Here is an 8,458-nt window from a genome sequence, read left to right on the forward strand (position 1 = left end):
AAAGTGTATATTTACAATTTTATTTTAAGACAGACACGCTACAAAGGTAAGAGACATTATTTTAATCTGTAAGTGAATCTTTAATCAAATTTATAGTAGATTCCGATAAAATTTTGATTTTAAAGTGAATATTTTCTGTTTACTTTTAAGACAGAAATGCAATAAGAGATACAGATTTTATCTGTAAGTGAATCGTTATTCACATTTATAGTAGATTCCAATAAAATTTTGATTTTAAAGTGTATATTTTTCGTTTACTTTTAAGACAGAAAAGCGAGAAGGATAAGAGATACTAGTCATATCTCTAAGTGAATCGCTATTCAAATTTAGAGTAGATTCCGATAAAATTTTGATTTTAAAGTGTTTTTTCGCATTCACTTTTAAGACAAAAACGCAACAAAAGTAAGAGATACTGGTCTTATCTGTAAGTTTCGTTATTCAAATTTATGGTAGATTCCTATAAAATTTTATTTTAAAATGTATATTTTCAGTTTACTTTTAAGACAGAATCGCAATAAAGGTAAGAAATACTGGTCTTATCTGTAAGTGTCATTATCAAATTATATAGTAGATTCCGATAACATTTTATTTTAAAGTGTATATTTACAATTTATTTTTAAGACAAACACGCAACAAAGGTAAGAGGCATTGTTTTTATTTGTAAGTGAATCTTTATTCAAATTTATAGTAGATTCCGATAAAATTTTGATTTTAAAATGTATATCTCCTTTTTTTTTAAGACAGAAACGCGACAAAGGTAAAAGATATTGATCTTATCTGTAAGTGAATTGCTATTCAAATTTATAGTAGATTCCGATAATATTTTAATTTTAAAATGTATATTCCATGTTTACTTTTAAGACAAAAACATAACAAAAGTAAGAGATACTAATTTTATTTGTAAGTAAATCGCTATTCAAATTTAAAATAAATTTCGATAAAACTTTGATTTTAAAGTGTCTACCTCTTATTTACTTTTAAGACGGATACGCAACAAAAGTATACTTTTTTGTTTGTGTTAGCTTATCAATGATCATAGTATACTTTTTTGTTTGTGTTAACTTATCAATGATCATAATAGACGAACCTACCGTTATCTGTTTGTAAATTTGTATCGATATAATTTTCCTTTTAATCACAGATTTACATGTGATACAAAAATTATGGAGCTTCTCATAAACCTTGTTAAAAATAGATTAAGGCGAATACTTGTTATCAATAGATGTCCTATTTATATTAACCACATCACTCAACAAACTCAATCAAGATGAACGGATTATTGACATTCAAATTATACTCCTTTCGTTCTACTTTCTTTGACACATTTACTATCTATGGAGTCAAAGTAGTTTTTTTTAATCACATTTTTCTTAAAATACTTTTTCACTATTTTTAATACCTTTTATAGGAGTAGTTTTCAAATACGAAATTGAAGAAGTTGTTCCGATTCACGCCCAAAATTAGTATTCCCTTTGTTTCAATATAGATGACACATTTGGTTTATCGAGAGTATATTTAACTAAAATTTGAAAACTCAATATTTTAAAATTAAATTTTAGATATTCAATAATTATATAAAAAGTATTATAAGTTATAATTTTTCTCATGTCAATATGATAAAAAATAATATATTTTAAAATATTGGTCAAACATTGCATAGTTTGACTTTCGATAAGCGAAATATATCATCTAAATTAAAACGAAAAGAATACGTATTTCCTCATATTTTGAACCTAGAAGGAAGTTTGACTCTCGTCATAGTTTGACTCTTGATAAGTCAAATAAAGTGGAAGGAATGAGTGCTACTCTAAGAAAAGAAGGGGTAGAGAAAACCTCTTTTGACCCGATATGTATATTGTTATGTAGAGCCAATCATGAGTAATAAGCAAACATATTGAGAAATTAGTTTGTGAAAAATAATAAGGGGGTGTAGCTCATATGGTAGAGCGCTCGCTTCGCATGCGAGAGGCACGGGGTTCGATTCCCCGCACCTCCACCTAACATTAATAGTTTTGCCAATTTGGCATCATATTCAGCTGCATTTATTGTTATTTGCTGAAAAATATATTCGGCAACTTCCCGTTGTTTACACAAAGTTTATCTTTTTGTGTTTACCTTTTTACTTCCTTCTTTAAACTGTATCTTTAATCGATTGCCACGTTAAGAATTTAATATTTGACAAACTAATATACAATATTCCATCTTTTGTAGCATACTCGGGTTCATTTATTGTTATTTGCTGAAATTATATTCGACAAATTTATGCAACTAGAAGCAAAGGTGTGTCATTTTGCGTTACCTTTCTTCTTTAAGCAATTGTAACCTAATTAATTGCTAAATTACGATATAATGTTTAGGAAATTATCGCACTAGTGCGCGATATTGTAGTGTGTTCAACTTTCTACTACTCCTACAGAATTATAGATAATACAAGAAAAGATTCATCACATTAAATTGTTTCATAAATAACGACTCATGTACACTATTTTTACTGCCGTATCTTTTCCCGAAAATAAACATATCATATAAACTAATAAAACAATTAATTGAACACAAGGGATACATACTGTCGACACTAAAGAAATATTTCTAAGCAGTAACTATAATCGGAGGTGGACCCATAATTTGAACGTGGTGGGGGCACATGCTCAACCAATATCCTATTCGGACTTTTAATCTTAAGAGTTTCAAGTAGAATATATGATCACTTTTAATATATATACACATATATTCAAAAAGATTGCCGACGTTAATGGGGTCTGATGACCCCTCTGCTGAATCCATAGGTCCGCATTTGACTACAATAACTTATAACTCTACTTACTATTGGGGAGCCTAATAACTATAATTTGTCTAATTATCATTCGTAACTACTTCTCAATTGTTACTAACTTGTACACTTATATTCAAACGCGCAACGAATACAACCTATGCCAATAGTATTCGTTCGCGCAACGAATACAACCAGTATCAGTATTCGTTTGCGCAATTGTATTCGTACAACGAATAGAATATGTATCAACTGTCACTAAGGCGAAATTCAAGAGTGTATACAAAGGATACAACTTATATCAACTGTATTTGTTCGCGCAACAAATACAACTAAAGCGAAATACATGTAAAATATTTTTATTGATATTCGAACTCAAGACCTTCGTTAGCTAAGGAGACGCTCTAACAAACTGAGCTATGAGATCTTGTTGCTCTCTTGTTTCAGTTCAAAACAATTAATCTCTTATTTCATAAATTTGCTATAAAATTCAAATATAATTATGAATGGTAAATTTGCTAAAAGTATAGTTATGAATGATAAATACAGTGTAAATGTTTGATGTGTCGCAAAAAATTTTCAAAAGGAAATACAACAAACACCAAACATTGCATATTCTATACTTAGAGAACAACATCAATATGCAACATTTACGTATTAACTCTGATCTTGACAAAATTAAGAACATCAACAAGCAAAGGTTTTCCAAATATCTAAAATTAGAAAACATGTACATGAACCAAGAAATTAGAGGCCCATACTTTTGTTGCCATAGTGATTGTCATTTGCTACATACCCAACAAAACCAAATGGAGGCCCATGAAATACTGAGGCATGGGTTTCTGTGGCGTTTCCTTGAAGACTCCAATTAGGCTTGGTAATGCGAACGTAATTAGTGACTGTCTCACTAATATGATAAAAGAAATTTTTACCTTCCTATACTACATATTAAATTTTACTATCTTTCCTAATCAAATTTTAACTTAATTACATGGTCATATACAATTTATCAATTATATACAAAAAAGTTTTAAATCAGTATCCCTTTATATTAGGAATTGAATAATGAATATCAGTTATTTTTCCATACTACCTGTCCCCCCCCCCCCCCCCATCTCTCCTTCTATATTTTTTTCCCCCAATTTTCTTCCTTAGATGTTCTCTATTTTTTTATGTTTTCTTGTTGTATAGAGTTTTAATGGAATTCATCAATGAATTTCGATCATTTTACTATAGAGTTTTAACTTAGCAATTTCCTTTCATGTTGCACAGTTGATGTTCGAATTAAAATTGTCAATCAATAAATTTTGAAAGTATTTGATTATCCACCATTGACAGTTATTAAAAAGCTTCGATGCTTTCAATTCGAATTTGGGTTTTCAAAAATTATTATTTATTTGGATTGAGTGTTGTTGCAAACAATTGAGAATATTTTTTGAAGTTTATATCTCAATTTTGAGGGTATTTGGTGAAGATTAGACTTGATTTTGGTCGAATTTTAGATTGAAAATCGAATAAGAAGAAGAACACATGACATACAATATACTTACGAAATTGTATTAAAGTTGTATTATAGTTGTATGTAAATTGTATTTAAGTTGTACTATGTTGTAGTTATATATTTTTTTATTTGAATGTTGTATGAAAGTTAAAAAAAAATAGCTATATAATGTATGAATCGTTGTAAGAAATTTATATTTAAGTTATAAATACTATCTTTTTACATAAAGTTATTGATATGTATAGAAATTGTATTGAGATAGGAAGTTTTAATTAAAATTTTAGAGAGGAAGAAGAACACATCACATACAAAATATATACAAATCATATATAAAATATATACAAAAGGCATATTATAAAAAAATTGTATGAAACTTGTATTTAAGTTGTATGATGTTGTAGATATATTTAACTGGATAAAGATAATGTATGAAAGTTGTAGATAAGTTATAAATATATTGTATACTATATAATTAGTTATATAAAATTTATTTTTAGTTTATATATTATTGTAGATGTATCAAATTTGTACAACAACAACAACCCAGTGAGATCCTATAAGTGGGGTCTGGAGAGGGTAGTGTGTACGCAGACCTTACCCCTACTCCGGAGGAGTAGAGAGGCTGTTTCCGGTAGACCCTCGGCACAAGAAGGAAAGAGACAGTGTATCAGTAACAGCAACGGAATCCAGAAAGATAACACCAACAACACAATAACCAGAAAAAGCGAGCAAAGTAGTAACACTAAGCAGTAACAAAGGCACAGTACTACAGACGCAAAGGGAATAATATGTACACAAAGTGCCACTAAACATACTACAGCCTAACTTACGACCCTAATGAAGTATTAAGAATACAACTGGAGCCACTAGCAGCCTAAAACAAAACACTAACATACTATCCTCCTATCTCCTAACATACAACCCTAATGCTCGACCTCCATAACTTTCTGTCAAGGGCCATGTCCTCGAAAATCTGCATCCGCATCATGTCCTGCCTGATCACCTCTCCCCAATATTTCTTAGGTCGCCATCTACCTCTTCTCATACATGTCAAGGCCAGCCGTTCACACCTTCTTACTGGTGCATCCAGGCTTCTCCTCCTCACGTGCTCGAACCATCTAAGCCTAGCTTCCCGCATCTTGTCTTCCATGGGAGCCACGCCCACTTTCACCCGAATATCTTTATTCCTAATCTTATCTAGCTTAGTGCGTCTGCACATCCAACTCAGCGTCCTCATCTCTGCAACTTTCATCTTTTGGGTATGAGAAATTTTTGACTGGCCAACACTCTGCCCCATACATCATGGCCGGCCTAACCACCGCTCTATAGAATATTCCTTTTAGTTCAGGAAGCACCTTCCTGTCAGACAGGACACCAGACGCTAGCCTCCATTTCATCCACCCCACTCCTATACGGTGCGTAACATCCTCGTCAATATTCCCATCCCCCTGAATAATCGACCCCAGGTACATGAAACTCCCTTTCTTTGGGATGACTTGAGAGTCAAGCCTCACGTCTATGTCCGCTTCACCTGGCACACCGCTGAACTTGAACTCCACGTATTCAGTCTTAGTCCTGCTCAGCTTGAATCCTTTAGACTCAAGGGTCCGTCTCCAAACCTCCAACCTCTCGTTAACACCGCCTCGCGTCTCATCAATCAGAACTATATCATCAGTGAAATGTATCAAATTTGTACGAAAATTTATTTTTAATTTATATGTTGTTGTACCATACAAATTTATCACTATCGAGTTTCTATTGATGCTGTTGTTAATGCTACATCGACATGGGTGAAGGCATTGAATATTTTACTTGATTTCGACTCACGTGTTCAGCCACAAAAATCAGCCACTTAAATCACTTTTAAACCCAGCAAAACAGTCGATAAATCACACACTTTTACATCTAAAAACAAGCCCAAAACCACCCATCAACTGCAAAATCTGCTCGAAAACAGTCTCAAAAGCTTACAGAAAGCATGGAAAACCAGTTGAAATTATCTTTAAAACGCATCTAAAAAACAACATTGGGAAAAAGGAATTTTTCTTTCTTATCAAAAGTTAAAAACTTTTACGTACAACATAGGGCAAGAGGAATTATTAGAAGTTAAATTTTTTACGTGGCCGAAACTAATTAAATAACAGCTTTGAAAGAAAATTGATTTAAATCCAAGTGTTACTTGTTTTGGAACGAATCGTGCTTGCCTGTAATTGGCTAAGTTCACTTTAGTAAAAAAAAAAAAAAACATCTGAAAATAAACTACTAATTTATATATATATATATATATATATATATATATATATATATATATATATATATATATATAGAGAGAGAGAGAGAGAGAGAGAGTAGGGAAAGAGGAGAGCAGAGAAAAAAGAAAAAGGATGTAACTAACTTCCTAATTTAAGGCTCTAATAATGGAATGTATATAATTTTTAAGTAATCCTTGTTTAAGGCGGGTAATACACAAAATTAGGACAATTTTGATAAATAAGTTTCAAATATTGTATAGGAAGAAAAAAATTCATTAACTCACTTTCATTAGATAAAATCGAGTAAATCATTGAGGTGTTGTTTTACACTAAAATAGTAGGATTAGTTGTCCCATATAGAAAGTGTGATAGCTAATCCTATCAGATATCTCATCAATTAAGATATTCTGATGAGATATCCTTATTTATCCCACCTTTGTACCAAACGACTCCCGATGGTTTATAAGAAGTATGATTTCGGGAGGCAGAATCAACCATGATCTTCAGTAGAGCTCAATACTTCGGGGTCGAATCCACAACGTTAGCATCTTTCACTTAATGAATCACGCATTTTTTTAAAGCATTACTATTCATGAATGCAGACTTGATGATTCATGCCATGTCGGATACGCAAAATAAGCATTTCAAAAACCAAAACCTCTAGATTATAAGTTCGTCATTGATGGTGCTATGAAATTTGAATGTGCACATTTACTTAAATGTTAAGTTCCGAGGAGGAGAATGTTGTAGTAGTAGTAGAATTATCACGATTGATGAATCATATTGGCTTCTTTACATGTGTATACCTTAGAGTTCAAGGAAGCTCAATTGAGGTATGTTGGCTAAACTCTTCTCTTAGAATTGGATCCCACGATATTACCCCTTTTTCTTTACTTTTGGAATTTTGCTTTCTTTTGGTTAATAACATTAATTCTAATTACATAAGGAGACGTAAAAGCTTCATCAATAAGGTAACTAATTAGCAAAAATTAAAGGGCAACTAATTTTGAAGCAAAGCTATTTAAATTCTTAATACTATCATAATATTCTTTATTGTAAAATGTTATTATTATTATTAAATGAACAATTGCGTTACAATTCCATATCATCCTCAATAATTAAAACGTAATTCAAGATTAGTTATATTATACTAGAAAATCTCTGAAATTCCATGTCCTTTACAAAGTGGGGCCAGTAATAATATGATGAGTCCAAATTCTGTGTTGTCTACCAAGTGTCTGAAAGATGACAGAGGATCCAATCCAAGTTAATTAATTATAATATAAGTAAATAATAAAAACATACTGTATAATATAAGCCAAATAATAACAAAAGTTAATAATTAGGGGGCGGTAGAATATGTACTAAGTACCTAAAGTAAAGGGTCTTAATTTAAATATAATATATTAATTAGTTTTTCCAAGAGGCAGAAAGTGCACGTGCGTGTCTCCTACCGAAATCATCGAGATATTTGAGTCAAAAGATACCGCGCACGTGCCTGGTCAATGGTCAAAAGCCAGTGTGATCACAGTGCACGAGTTTAGGGCCGTAAAGTTATTAATTACTCTATACAACTATAATTATTTAATACTTTCTCCATTTTATGATTTAAATAACAATTATTTATTTATCTATTTTTAATTTCCGACAATAATGATCATTTCTAATTCACCCTCTGAGAGTTCTCTTTGTTAAAGAGAGCTAAAATCTTCCATAGTAGACTTTTTGTTGTAAAAACTTATACTATTAGTCAAACAAGAAAATTTTGAACCGAATAATTAAGAGGAAAAAAGAGAGAGGAGAGAATATGATTTACCTTGATAACTTGTTCTCAATTTTCCGAGAATATGGCGTTGTAGTATTATAAGTTCTTTGTTTACCCTCAAAATCAGGTAATAATTGAATTTGTAAGTGGTTTAAGGATATACGGATTAA

General features: G+C 31.2%; 1 non-coding gene across 1 annotated transcript; it reads left to right on the forward strand.

The window, feature by feature from the left end:
• Window positions 1-1,923: 1,923 nt before the first annotated feature.
• TRNAA-CGC (transfer RNA alanine (anticodon CGC)) lies at window positions 1,924-1,996 on the forward strand. The gene has a single exon. It is a non-coding gene; the product is annotated as a tRNA-Ala (tRNA).
• The last annotated feature ends 6,462 nt before the right edge of the window (window positions 1,997-8,458 follow it).

Source organism: Nicotiana tomentosiformis, chromosome 5 (assembly GCF_000390325.3).
Source record: "Nicotiana tomentosiformis chromosome 5, ASM39032v3, whole genome shotgun sequence".
Lineage (NCBI taxonomy): Eukaryota > Viridiplantae > Streptophyta > Magnoliopsida > Solanales > Solanaceae > Nicotiana > Nicotiana tomentosiformis.